Source organism: Equus caballus, chromosome 3, assembly GCF_041296265.1.
Source record: "Equus caballus isolate H_3958 breed thoroughbred chromosome 3, TB-T2T, whole genome shotgun sequence".
Classification (NCBI taxonomy): domain Eukaryota; kingdom Metazoa; phylum Chordata; class Mammalia; order Perissodactyla; family Equidae; genus Equus; species Equus caballus.
Genome location: NC_091686.1, coordinates 54,306,765 through 54,322,234, shown reverse-complemented (window position 1 = coordinate 54,322,234; position 15,470 = coordinate 54,306,765). Strand labels below are relative to the sequence as shown.

At 35.1% G+C, this 15,470-nt stretch overlaps 1 long non-coding RNA gene across 1 annotated transcript; it reads right to left on the bottom strand.

Moving 5' to 3' along the window:
* Positions 1-1,122: 1,122 nt before the first annotated feature.
* On the bottom strand, positions 1,123-5,830 carry LOC111772679 (uncharacterized). The gene is made up of 3 exons (XR_002806682.2): positions 5,731-5,830; positions 2,443-2,574; positions 1,123-1,215 (listed from the first exon to the last, which is right to left on the bottom strand). It is a non-coding gene; the product is annotated as an uncharacterized lncRNA (long non-coding RNA).
* Between the last annotated feature and the right edge of the window lie 9,640 nt (positions 5,831-15,470).

Below are 15,470 nucleotides of genomic sequence, written 5' to 3'. Positions count from 1 at the left end.
GTCATTTCCAAATGCCATTTTAATGAGCACCATTCCTAAAGTGTCTACATAAAGAAGAGGCTAGACAACTAGAGATTTTCAGAATTGGATGAATAAAAATAATCTTTCAAGGCCCTAGAAATAGTTCTGCTAATTAAAATGTTGACTGAAATGGAAATTAAAGTCATATACAAAGTTGTACAAATTTCCATAAAAGCTCTGGCTGACAAGCTTCAAATCCCATAGGCAGGTAATGAACCAGAGAGGAAATACAAAATTCTATCAAAATAGAAGATTCATTGAAACCAAGAGGTCTCAGACCCCATCGGCTCCTGGGTGTTTGGGCAGAAATTAAGGGGAACATGTTGTCTTAAAATATCCGCAGAGCTACTCCACTCCCAATGATGCAGTTATGTCTGGCCTATTGTCACTAAATACTGAAGCAGAGAACATAGTTACAGCTTGCTAAAAAAAGTTATTAGGAACTAGATAAAGAGGTGCAATATCCATAACAAGTAAACATTAAATTTTAGTCTAGTCTAGGAGGACAAAGTATGATGGCTCTCATGTGACACTCTTACATCTTTTTTTTTCTTTCTTTTTTTTACTGAGGAAGATTGGCCCTGAGTTAACATCTGTGCTAATCTTCCTCTATTTTGTATGTGGGTTGCTGCCACATGGCTGCCAATGAGTAGTGTAGGTCTGCGCCCAGGAACCAAACCCAGGCCACCAAAGTAGAGTGCGCCAAACTTAACCACTAGGCCACAGGGCTGGCCCCTACATCTATCTTTATATTAGCTAATGGACCTTCAAGTTCAGAAGGAATGTTAGAAATTGGATTTGGAAAAAGAGAAATGACCATGTTTCCCTCAATATCAAATGTTCATGGGAAACATTAGTATTAATTCATGGTCGATTCTATGGCAGCAAACGTTACTTAAAATGTATTATTCAAGTCCAAATATAAACAAATTTTTCCTGTCTATAAATACACGTTTCTTTACTTGTGCAAATGTGATATGTTTCATCTTAATCACAAGGAATAATAGGAAATACCCACAAGATCAAATATCTATCCAGCTTTTTCAAGAACAGTTTGGTTAATTTACAGAAAATCATTTTGACTTGGTTTCACGGACTCACTCATTATATGATGCAGCTTTTCGGCCTATAACAAATGTATCCATGTTGGAAGTGTTGCATTATCATGTCCGTTGAAAATTTTGCCTTCTGTTCCTTTGGGGGCAGCAAAGTGAAGAGATATTCATATAAAAATGTGCAAGTTTTCCAGACAATTTTGTAGACAGATACAGAGACTAATCCTTTAATTCTAAAAGATTAAAAGAAGTATCCCCTTAGCGTTTTTAAATTTTTGTCTAAATAACCCAAGGATAGTGGATGTGTTTATGTGTATGTTTGTGCGTATATATGTACATGTGAATTACACATATAAAAAAATGAAAATTATATACTATTGTAGGGATGCAGAAATGTGTTTGTTGTATTTTTTAGTTTCTTATGAACTTTCAAGCTTTTCTATAGTGTAAACATTTCCTTCATCGTTAAAAATTTTCCCAAAGATAGTCGTGTGTGTGCATATATATGTGATGCATATGCATTAAGAAAATGTCAAATGGCTGTGTCAAAAGTCAGTATTTGGCTAAAGGAGACTATCATCTTCTGGAATGAATATCTAGGATAAAAGAATAAGTCTGAAATTTTAGCTTGCAAATCAATTGTTTTAATTATTGTCTGGCTTAATAGCACAGGAACAATAATGCCTTAGCGCTGCGAGCTGCGGGATTGTTTCTCTCGTCACTGCACTGAGCGCTGAGGGACTCAGTGGACCGGAGCTGTCTTTTGGCTCGTTCTGCTCAGGCCCCTGCCTGTATATTGTTGCCACCTCTCACATGTGATGAACAAAGGAGCCAAGTTGGTATCCATCTGTTACATCACTTTTTCTAAGACTAAAGAACCAGCAGATAGGACTGTTTATGGAAACATTCAAGGCCGAAATAGGAATGAAATAATTAAACATTAAATTCAGTTCTTAGAGGTCGTTTTGTTTAAAGTTATATATACTAGTCTCCGAACAATTTTACAAATATAGAAGCATAATATGACCTAGTCTTTGTTTTGATTTATTAGTGTTGAAATTATTTAAAGCAGTTTGTGGCTCCAAAAGAACATAATGTTTTTCCTAAAATTTATCTATGTAATATATTTCCCTTAACATTCATAAAGGTCAATCTATTTCCCCATTTATTTTACTACTTGAAAGTTTTTAAAAGGGTTTATGTAAAAATAATTCATAACTTGCAGAATCATCATTAATTATTGCTCCATTTTACTACTGCAATGATAAATATACACTTATACTTCAAATTAACTGATAAAACTTTATCATAAAAATATTTGCACTCCAGGTTACCTATCTTTGAAAGTGAGTAATGAGACACTAACAATCAGTCTGAAGTATGTCTTTGTGTTCCTTGCTCCTTTCTTGGATGCGGCGGTCTTCTGTGTGATCGTGTTGATCACACACATGCTGACGAGGCCGGAAATAACGTCACCACACTCATTTGGCTCTCTGGACTTTCAAAGGATCAGACCAAAGATGAATTCAAATGTTAGATTTTAGCCAAATGCAGAGGCCGAAACCAAACTTTGACACATCCCTCAATATTGTCCAACTTCTGGCAATTGTCCCCCAAATCGCCAGGAGAACTGGGTGATGCTGCTCCAAGACAGAATTAACCAAAAATCACTTAGACAAGTAACGCTCTTTGACACAACACTAGGGGCTTGAGAATATTTATTTGATTGACTAGAAAACAATGTATATCTATCTATGCATGTACCCTGAGGTCAATGTTTATTACTTGAATGTTTTATCAATTTTAGTTTGCTTACTATTTTAGTTTCCTACCTGCTGTTTTTCTTTTGCAGTCATTTTAAGGTTTTTGTTGTTGTTTTGTTTTGTTTTTGAGGAAGATTAGCCCTGAGCCAACATCTGCTGCCAATCCTTCTCTTTTTGATGAGGAAGACTGGCCCTGAGCTAACATCCATATCCATCTTCCTCTACTTTATATATGGGGAACCTACCACAGCATGGCTTGCCAAGTGGTGCCATGTCCCCACCCGGGATGCGACTCCGAGAACCCTGGGCCGCTGAAGCCAAACATGTGAACTTAACTGCTGTGCCACCAGGCCAGCCCCATTAAGGTTTTTTAAAGTATTATAGTAAGCTATAAAGTTGGAGGGTTAGCTTTATTAATATAGCTACAATAATGAGAAATTTAAGCTTTATTTTTTTTAACGCAAGCAACGTCAATAGATTGTCATTCTGAAAGGGAAAAAATAATTCTTATTAGTTTTGAAGTAATATTTGAGAAAGTTTTCACTATCAATTCTCAAGGAATCATTACTTGGACAATTTATGAAATTCACTGACAGCCGTTTTTTTAAGCAGAGTTCTAAGTGATCACTGTTTGATACTTGCTTTCTGGAGTAGTTTTTACAGGGGAGATTAAGGGAAAAGGTGGCATACACCCTGATCATTGACCAGGATTGGTTTAAATGCTATCTTGATATGACTCAGTATTGTAGCAATGTTTGGAAGTCATTGCCCCAATAGACATGACAACCTGCTTTCGGAAGGGTCAATACAGAGCACGAATGGAACCATCCGCTTCTGTTGTACACGGCTTTAGGCACCTCTGTGTGAATCCAGTATAAAATCTGCTTTGTGCTCTAGATCTGGCACTCTGACCTATCTGGAGTCATGTGGGAATGTGGCTTCTGCTGTAATAGGATGATAACATTTTTGAATGAATCTATAAACATTTTTAATGAACATAAGCTCCTGAGATCAAAATAGTTGAACGTTCTAAATATCATCATCTTAGTTTATATCTTGGGTTTATATTTATTTGGTGAGGGCCAGCTTTTCCTCTATTGTCCGTAGAACTTGCAGCTTCTCTTGACGCATTGCTTATGTGCTGTAGTGAAGTGCAAGGACTTCGTATGTCTTTAATTAGCTTCCAGTAAGAAATGCAACTGATGTTTTTCAGGTCCTCGCTTGTCTCAGCACAATCATAAAATCATTCAGAAGGAACAGGAATAATAAGACAGCAGGGAAAAGATCCAAAAGTAAATGAAATAGATTACCTAAAGGAATATCTGGAAAGTAATTGTTACATTGTATTATAAAGACATTCATTATCACCAGAATCTAGTCTCACATCAACTCCCTCCCCTCAAAAGCAGCTACAGCTTGTATATTCCAGGTATTGTTTTCAGCTCTGAATATATGATCATTGTTTCAACATAAATATATAAATGTTTAAGTATTTTATGTAAGTTACATCTAAAACTCAAGAATTTTTCTCCAGACAAAACCCAAATAAACTACAACAACCAGGTATTGTAGAACATTTTCTCTTTAACTTAGTTATTATTTATTGTCCTTAATATTTTTAGAAGAGAAAAAATAATTGGGGTTTTTTTTTTAGCTTTTTGCATTTTTCCTGGCTTGACTCTCTCAATATAAAATAAAAAATTTTTGGTGGTAGGATTATCGGTTTCCCTTTTTACACCCTTCTGTAGTGAAGAAATTTTAAAAATATCTACTTCTATATTTAGGAAAAAAAATCAAATCAATTTTGAGAAATCTGAACTAAGTAGAATCAAAAAGATCCAAAAAATGAATATTAGCAAAAAGATTCTGTCCTTTGAAATAAAATCTTGTTGACTATTTTTTTAGACCTATCATTTTATATTTAAGAAAACACTTGATAGACTACTTTTCTTCAGACAGTTTTGACACAAGAATACCTATGTCTTCACAAATAAAATGACATACAATTAAGAAATTAGATATTCTTTCAGAAATATAACTGGTTTACATTTAGACTTTCAACTTATTTTGTTTAAAAATGTAAAAAACAGTTGTATCGGTTTCTGGTGAGTTCGAGGTCCTATAGGATAATTCAGCTAATAGAGCCCTGCAGGATTCAGACTGCGGCATTTGGGTCCATTAATGCTACCTTCCAACTAAATGCTAACATAATAAGCTCATAAGCTTAGGGAAAGCACACAAATTTGGAAAAAGTCAGGGCAAATTGTGCTCCTGAGGTGTAATGGTGTAGTGAACAGGCCACGGGTTCTAGGGAAAGACATAATTATGTAGGTTTATAGCTCCTCCAAATACTAGGTATATAACCTTAGACAATTTATTCTCTTGTCTTATTCTCTTATCTTTTATTTAAAATAGACATAACATGACAATTCAGAATTTGAGAACAATATATTATGTTCTCAAAACCTAGAACAGTATATAGTAGATGGCTTACAAAAACTAGTCCCCATACTTTATGTGTCTAAAGACTTGGACTGGGGGCAACTACAGAGTTCATGATAGACGTTAAAGGTGGTAACACTATATAATACTAATAATGACAGTAACAATAACAACAACAACAATACTGTGAAGAACGAGAAGGAGGAGGAGAAGGAAGATGGGGAGGGGGGAGCAGAGGAAGAGGAGGGGATGGGGAGGAGGAAGGGGAGAGGGAGAAGAAGAAGTCGAAGAAGTAGCCAGATTAAGTGTTGGTCATTGTTTTGAATAATTTTGAGTTTCTCCAAATGGTTTTCCTTTAATACTTTACCTTTGGTATCACTTATGCATAATTATATTAACATAGCATTTGGGGGTTGTTTTAGTCTGATCAGGCTGCCGTAATACAATACCTTAGGCTGGATGATTTAAACAACAGATATGCACTTTCTCACAGCTTTGGAAACTAGAAGTCCAACATGGAGGTGCCTGCAGGGTTGGTTTCTAGTGAGGGCTCGCCTCTTGTCTTGTAGACCTTTCCTTTGTGTTCTCACTGTGTTCTCACTATGTTCTCACACTGTGTTCTCACTGTGTTCTCATTGTGTTCTCACATGACCTTTCCTCTGCACACGTGGAGAGAGAGCTTCTGTGTCTCTTCTTTTTCTTCTTCTAAGAAGACCAGTCCTTTTGGGTTAGGGCCCCACCCGTATGGCCTCTTTTAACCTTAATTATCTTCTTAAAGGCCCAATATCCAAATATAGTCACATAGGGGTTAGGGCTTCAATATATAAATTTTGGGGGAATGCAATTCAGTCCCATCAAGGGTGGGAGGGGTCATAGGGAGAATTTAGTTGCTGCAAAATCGAGGAAACTAGTTAGAAACCAAAAGAGTATAATTTCTCCAATTCACAATCTCATTTACCAACCTACTGTTCCCCAAAAGGAATGTTATTTAAAAGATTGTCCTATATTGTTTTGTTTCATTTGTATCATTGTCAGATAGCGGACCCTTAACAATTTTATTTTTAATTTCATTTGATGAGGAAAATTGGAATTTCATCAAACAAGGCATTTCTCATTGTCTTTCCATAACTGACACAAACATTTGCCCATATTACTTGATAAAAGGCCTTTTTCTCTCCCATTTTATAATGTAATTTCCATTAGTGTTTATGATTATTACATTTATCTCCAGAAGCTGTGGTGCCACCACACACTGTCAGCCAAATCTCTCATCACCATATGGAAAATGTTTGATCTTAATGAAAAACCTGGACAATCATTATGCTGATTTCTTGGCTTCACCAGTGGTGGCAGCAGCAGCTTCGTACCACTTGAGTTAATGCTTTTCTGGACCAACTCTCAATTTCAAGTTGTCTGTGGGGGCTCCTTAGCCTGGGCAGTGAATATCTGTGCATGAATTGTAGGTGTGTGAGGCTCAGCCAAATAGGTCCCACTTTGACAGTCAGTGGTGTTGACCGCATAGCCTCAGTCTGCCACTCGGGAAATTTTCTCCTTTGGTTGAGAAAATCAAGTGTGATTGTTCTGACCTTCCTTTTCTATCCCTTCAGGCAATTAATAAAATTTTCCTTTAGCATTAGATGGAGATGCACTTATTAGATTAGTTCTTTTACTGTTTCTCCTCTTATGTATTAATGTTTCCCTCATCGTCAGCTTTAGCAATACAGCAAACTGGACTTTATCATCACCTTACTAAGAACAAAATCATGAAGTGATTTTCTTCTTCAAATGTCAATCTGTGTCTTGAATGGAGATTAAATGATCAGAATCATCAAGGTTCAACTCCACAAGCAGCTGATTTTTTAATATTTTATTTAGCATACAAATTTATGACTCAACCCTGATGATCATGGACTAAAGGAAAACTTTTACATTTTTTCTTTAAAATTAATACATAATTTCACCGTCTTAGATAATTTTGAAATAAGATTAGGATTTCCCTCACTAGAGAGCTGAGATTTAAAATATTTACCCCAAAAGCAATATTGGGTTTTTAAGATTCTCTGATCTGAGATTTATTTGACTGATTGCTAATCTCTCTTGTGGTTACAGCTCTAGATAGCTGTAGCTGATTATATCTGGGAATTGTAATGAGGGATATATTGCCTAGAAACTATATCATTGATGAACTGAAATATTAATGTCTTCTATAATCTTAGGGTTCAGTGAACAATGACAAGTGCCTTTAGGGGCTGCAGACCCCAGGAAGGTAATTATCAAGGAGTGGGATTTGAGTCTCCTGGCTAAAATAAAATCCAGATGAGACATAATAAACCTCTCTTATAAATAACTATTTACTGACATGATTTTTGTAGGAAAGTTACCATTGTATTCTAAAGATCCAATACATTAGCTTATAAGCTAAGCTTTTATTTGGGATATGTCATTACCATCTAATTTTGCTATTTTCTTTACGTTAGCATTTATCAGTTCATGGGCTGAGCTCTGCTGCCTGTCGCCTCCTTCTCACTCATTCCTGAGCCCAAGCTGACAAAGATACCAAGCAGCTCCAACCCCAGCGTTCTAGAAGGGGCAGGTCCTTAATGACAGGTACCTAACCATGCAGCTCATTCTGTCCTGCCACCTTATTCCAGAAGATGAAGTGTTTCTTCTCATGTTACAATGATACTGAAGACTACTCAGTACCTTTAATTCATTACATTTCAATATAGAATTTTTCCAAGGGAGAAAATAATTTTAAAAGAATTACAGAAAGCTAATGTGCTGTAACAAAATTCTTGTTTACCAACTCAAATATGGCTATTTCGAAGTCCCCGTGTCCTCGGTCATTTCTAAAGATGGTACCATTGTTAAACTGAAACACCTGTGTGTTTTAGATCAGGGTTCTACTTCCGGCTCTTCACTGAGCCATTACGTGAGGGTGAAAGCAAATTATGTGAGGGAATCGAATTAGGTGCAATGGGAGGTCCTATCAACTGTCATTTTACTCAACTCTCTTTATGACAAAAATTCAACCGGTAGATGGCACTGTTTATTTCAGTGAGAACTTTCAGTTCAGTGCCATAAAAGTAAGCAATCTGAATGTGGAAATGTGAGTCTCCCCAAACTGATTTGTATTCAAATACCTCAAAGAGACATAAAATCAACACAGATTTCTTCATTCAAGAATGGACAAATACTTGCTTCTGGGACTTTGTATGTTTTTCAAATAGTGATGTCAGGAGAGACATGACAAACTTAAAAATATTAATTTGAGGACTTTGTTATCAGCCTTGAAAACGTAAAATACATGTATATACATATATAGATGTACAGATTTATATATTTTTAAATGTAATTCAATCATCATAATACAACTTGAAATTTGTTTTCCCAATGCTTCGGCCAAAATAAACGACTAAATACACAATCTGAGGATCTTTTCCTCTCCCAACACATAAATAGTGATAGATTTAACATGAAAAATGAAAATTATAAAGACTTAGCTATTTTCAGAAGGAAGACAAGGATCTTTGTGGGCCAGAAATGGAACTGAAACACAAAGTGATAAATGAAGTAGAACCTGCAGGCCTGCCAGGCTTTGGGGCCGGAAGCAAGCTTATGCTGCCAGGAAATTTGGATCCTTTTGGATAATGGAAACTAAATACATCCTGTGGGGTAGTGGTTTCACTGCCTGAAACTAAAGACTCCCATTCAAGTGGAAGGAAGCTCAAAAGAGCTGTGGGCTGAGGAGGAGGAAGGAGGAAGCCCCCCAGTCAAGACCTGAGCCACGCTGCCTGCTGGCTCGGTGGCTGGTCTGAGGTATTTGTCAACATCGCTGTGGCACGTGAGCTAAAATGACAGTATGGGGTGAGTTTCTAGGGAGAAGCAACTGTAAAACTTCTAGGCTATAGGGATGAGGTTCAAATGGAAACTTTTGGTCAATATTAGCCTGCAAATCAATATTCCTGACCATGTGAGGAAAAAGTAAGAAAGACAGCCAACACACTGAACAATTTAAATAATCAAACATTCCATTTTAGTCTTAGAAGAAAAAAATAAGATTCAAAGTTATAATCATTAAATATTTCCAGATTTTAGTAAAAATATGAGTCAACTCTGATGGCTAAGCAGGAAAACTAAAAATATGTTTATAGCTAGACACACCCTAGAGAAACTTCAGAATATCAAAAATAAAGAAAAAAACCTTGAAATCTCCCAAAGAAGAAACATTTCCACAAAAGAACCACAGATAGATGAAAGATAGACTTCTTAAGAACAACAAGGCAGGCCAGAAGCCCAAGGCACTTTCCCATTACGTGGCTGAGAGAAGCTCATGGTCTACTTAGGATGGACTCAAGAGGGAAGGGAAATATATTTTCAGAAACATAGAAAGCAAAAGAATTTACTATTCATATTTTTCCAGAAAGAACTACTCAATGATGTACTGTAGCGAGGAGATTGAATCCAGAGAAAAATAATAGGAAGCATGAAAAAACAGTAAGCATGAAAATTGGTGAAATATGTTGGCAAAATTAATTAATTATTGATTATAAAATTAAAGAATAACCAATCTAGGGGTTAAGAAGAGAAAACTAAATATTGTCAATAAAGCAGATTGGTTGGGCTGGAGGAGGGAGAGAAAGCCAAGATGCTTGCTTGATTTAGGAGAAAGCTAAGGAATAATTTTTTATGTTATAGGAAAAAGAATACAGTCAAGAAATAAAGAATGAAGAGAGAAAATAAAGAAAACTTTAGAAGTGCATACTAAGAAAAAATGAAAAATAAACGGAAAGAAATGACTTTCCCGACTCAGAACCGTGACTGGCTCTAGCAAGGAAGAAAAACCAGGACGCAGGAAGCTAAGGGCTTCAAATTATATCCTAACCTTTTGCATATTAAAAGACAAAAAGACATGAAGTGAATATGCCAGAATGTTAACACTGGTTGAATGTGGGTGGCAGGTACAGAGGTATTTTTCATGTTATTCTCTGTACTTTTCTGAAGGACTGAAATATTGCAAAATGTAAAATAATGCCAAGGGGAAATAAAAAGAAGAAAAATGTATCATCTCACTGTAGGTTCCCCAATTCCTCCCCTTCTCAGGCCCTGCTAAGAGATGTGGAGCATTTTCCTAGAGCTAATATATTGGAGATCCCTGAAAAACAGGTTTCCTTAAAAAAAATCAAACAAAATAAAATAAAAATGAAAGCTAAAACCTGCTTGATTTCTTTCGCATATTGTCTGCTTCTTTTCGCTTTTGAAATCCTTAGTCTCCTGTTCATTTTGCATTTGTTTCTATTGGTTCCTGTGAATTAAGCAGACCAGCCCCAGGATGCTGAGACACACATACGTTATTTAAGATTATCTGTCTGCAAAAGTGTAAATTGAGAATCTTTCTCTGACACTGAATTTGACTTAGAAAATAATACTGGGAGCATATAACTGTGCATTTTTTTGTGTTTCTATGAACCAGAAAATCCAACTGGACTACTTGCGGCATTTGAAAAAACATCTAAATTGGCAGTTTTACTAATGAAGACACATTAGCCTTCTCCCAAATTTAAGGCTTACATCAGAACACATAACTAGTTTGGAATATAAATAAATTTAATTGGGCCCATTAATGGATATCAATGGATTAATTTTATCTCTTGATAAGATTAATTAATTGGGATAGCCCAGTTCCATACAACCTCATTTCTTATATAAGAGAGATTTTTAAAATTTCAGCTTGTGTAAAACCAATCAATAATTCTACCATGGAGAAAAAGAAATATCTTTTTTATATTCAGAGGCACCTACAAATTATGCTTGGATCCTAGACAAAGTAAAAAATTACAGAAAAGCTTCTAATACCAATATGGTTTGAAAGGTCTCTTGGGAAAAGTAGAAACTTTGGTAAAAACATAAATTAAAAACCATCATTGGGTCGGCTCCATGGCTGAGTGGTTAAGTTCCAGCGCTCCGCTGCAGTGGCCCAGGGTTCAGATCCTGGGCGCGGACATGGCACCACTCGTCAGGCCAGGTTGAGGTGGTGTCCCACATGCCACAACTAGAAGGACCTGCAACTAAGATATACAACTATGTACCAGGGGGGATTTGGGGAGAAGAAGTGGAAAAAAAGAAAAAGAAAAAGAAAAAATAAAAACCATCAGAGGCCTGACTCAAAATGATAGACTGAGCACGCACATTGTCTATCCTGCCAGCAATTTTATTGATGTTACAAAAAGAAAAAAAAAACATATATGAAGCATAAACCTGTAAAACAAGAGTGAGTTTCAAAAATAGGCCAGATACTATGAAAAAATCTAGAAGATAGAAAGTAGATAGGATCAGATGGTAGAAAAACAGAGATAGAGAAAACCACAACCAAAACATGTGCAGAGATACGGTATTGGATGGGAAAGGGCAGTTTATCCCACAGAGCGCAGAGAAATGCCATGTTCAGAATAAACAAAAACATAAAGCAGGAAGGACATCTAGAGCAAGAATCAGGATGATTCAGTCAGGGCTGCTATCAAAACAGACTCTGCAGGCAGGGCTTTTTCCTGCTCGTGAACGTGGAGGAACTATGGTCAGCTCAGTGATGGTAGGTTTTCTGCATGAGTCAGTGTGATCCAGGAGAGAACAGAGAGAATGGAGGCAAGAAATTAATCAAAGAAATAGTAAGACAACATTTTCAGAGGGGAGAAAAGATATCTCTTTAGATTTACAGGGTCTGCCTCGTGCCAAACAGGATCAATAAAAGAAGAGTCATACTGAGACATAGCCTAGAGAAATTTTAGAAAACTAATGTATTAATTTCCTAGGGCTATCATAACAAATTTCCAAGAACTGTGTCGCTTAAAACAACAGAAATTTATTCTCTCACAGCTTGGAAGGCTAGAACTCTTAAAGCAAGGTGCTGACCAAGGCATGCTCTCTTTAAAGGATCTAGTGGAGGATATTTTGCCTTTTCCTAGTTCTAGTGGTTGCTGGAAATCCTTGGTGTTCCTTGGCTTGTAGACACATCACTCCAATCTCTGCCCCTGTCATCACATGGCATTCTCCCGTGTGGGACTGTGTCCAAATTTCCTTTTTCTTATAAGGAAACCAGTCATTGGATTAGGGCCCACTCTAATCCAGTGTAAATTCATCTTAACTTGACTACATCTGCAAAAACCCTATTCCCAAGTCAGGTCACATTCAGAGGTACAAGGGCTTAGGATTTTAACATATCTTTTTGGGAGACACCATTCAACCCACAAGACCTAAAAATAATTTTAAAAAGAATCAGAATCTTCTACAATGATCATCACCACCAAGAAAGGCAGGTTACTAATAAAGAAATAAAAATAAAATTGGCAATGGTCTACTCATCGACAACACTGTATGAGAAAATAAAATTGAGTAATGTTTTGAAAGTATTGAAAAGATATAGTTGAAAACTCAAATATTATTCCCCCCAAAACTGTCACGCAAGTTGAGGACAAAATAAAGAGTTTTTCTAGTCATGTAAGTCTTCTAAAAGTTAGCCCCTTGGACAAAATGCTGTTTGTTGGTGGACCCAACCCCCATTCCCATCCTGTTTTCCCATAGTCTTCTTACAGCTAAGCTTGCCCGCATTATATAATTCTGGCCAATTATAAGTGGAATTTTGTCATGGATTTCCTTGGAAAGATTTTTATTTCTTGATGCAGATTCTACTCTTTTCCTTTCTTCTTCTTTCCTACTAGACAGCTTGCATGAGACCTGTGGCAGTAACTATTCTGTAACTATGAGGAAAAGAAAGTTGCAGAGATGTTGGCCTGATGTTTTATAGTCCTGAACCAAGCCTAGAGCCATCTACATCCAGTCTTCTAGTTATAAGACACAAATAAATCCTTATTTGTGTAAGCTACTGTTAGATGTGTATCTCACTTGCAGGCAAGGATATTCCATTAGATCCTTCTTGAAATGATTATTTGAGGATTCATTCCAGCAAAAGGAACAGAGAATCAAAGAGAAGATAAGATGCAAAGCAAGAAACAGTAATGATCAAAGAAATCAGTAAATTTATAGTTAATGGTATGTGTTGATGAAATTATGAACAATTTAGTAACCTTTTGAAACTTAAATCCAAGATGCTTTCAGGTGGTTATGCGGGAGAGCAGTAAAGGAAAGTATAAATGGGATAAGACTTCTGATGTATTTGAAGCGCTAAAATTAATTGTACATTTACTAACTGTGAATAGAACATAAGTTTAAATTTTTATTAAGAAATAATATGGTCACAAAAAGAATAAAAAAGAAATTATTTAACTTCTAAACCAATAGATAGAAAAACACATTCAAGGAAACACAATTATTCCAATGAACGGAAGAAAAAGCAAGACAGAAATGAAAAACAAAAGCATGATGAATAAAATCTTACAAAATAAAGTGCAGAAATCACTCTAAACATGTCACTTCCCAAATAAATGTTCAGTAAATTACTCTATTAAAAACGATGTTTAATCAAATTTAGCAGTGGATAAAATAAATAGCACAAGCTGTTTGCAGGAGGCGTACCTAATACAAAATGAATTAGAAGGCTGAAAATAAAGATGTAAAAACAGAAATCTCAGATAACTGGCAACAAGAACAGCAGAAATGGTGATATAAATAACGTACAACAGAATGTATTACAGCCATAAATCTTTGACACCAGATAATATAACATCAAGACAAATTAAAAAGGGATAGAAATATAAAGATAATTTAATATTTCTCAATTTCAATGGAAGACATAAACATTTTTCTCAGAAATCAACAGACTAAACATACAAGAATTAGAAAATGAAAGATTGAACAAAGCAATCATAAAGCTTTATTTATAACCATATATTAAACTTTATATCCAAGCAGGAGAAGCTTTCCTTTTAAATCATCCAAGGGATATTTATAAAAGTTGACCACACATTAAGTCACTAAGAAATTCGCCAAAGCATAAATTATATCAATATTTTCTCTTTATACAATATATTAAACTAAAAATTAAAAAGAAAAAGAAAGCAGGGAACAATTATAAATTAAAATTATTTAAAAAACTTGTCTACATTAGCATCAAAATTTAACAAAATATGTGTCATACTTATACATAGAAAATACAGAACATTGCCGGAAGAAATCGAAGACCTAATTAAATGCAGAGAGAATTAATGTTCATGGATTGGAAGACTCACCGTTGTTAAGATTTAAATTTTTGCCATAAATATATTTATTAATAAAACTGTTTAACATTAAATAAGCCAAGAGTTCAGAAAGTACATTAAGTTCATGTAACATAAGAGGAAAAAAATTGTGGAATATGTGAGGAAACAAACTAAAACAAAAAGTGATCTGATCAATAAAAACCAATGCTAGTTATCTTAGAAGATGAAGAAAGTAGACAACCATTGGAAAATGCAGTAAAGAAAAGGAAATGGGTCAAACACTAGGTATGAGAAAGGGAATATAGCTATTGATACATATTTACACTTTTTAATACAAAGGAATTTACATATAATTATTAGAGATTAGTTTGACAATCTAAATGAAATGGATGAAATCTTTGGAAAATATTAACTACCAATATGACTCAAGAGATAGAAAACCTTACGAATCCAATAACTGTAGATAATTGTATGAGTTAGGTATTATCAATATTATTTAATAATATCATAATATCAATATTATTTCCATTTTAAAAATTAGCATCCTAAGACACAAGAGGTTGAGTAACGTGCTTAGGTAACATAACCAATAAAAGGTTGAAGTCTGTCTACAAAATCTATGATATTAAGCACTATATTATGCTATTCAAATAAAATTTTGGTTTCATTCCTGCCATAAATAAGATTTTATACTTCAACTTAGGAAAGATCCCTGCAAGTTATACACAAAGAAAGAAAAACAAAGCTTTTTTATTTATACGTGTGTAAGTGCCATATTATGACCCATTTACCTTCAATCATCCCAGAAAATGCTAAACAATTCATTCATCAATTCAATAAGTACTTATCAAACATCTATTTACCTATCAGGCAAAATGGGCACTGGATATCCAATGGTGATTGAATCACAATTCTTGTCCTTAGGAATTCTCATTTTAAAACAGAGTTAATTTATATTGTCATGTTAATAATTTAATAACTGTAGTAAAATAGCAATAATGATTGAACAAAGTTCAATAAGTGGACAAAGAAAGGAA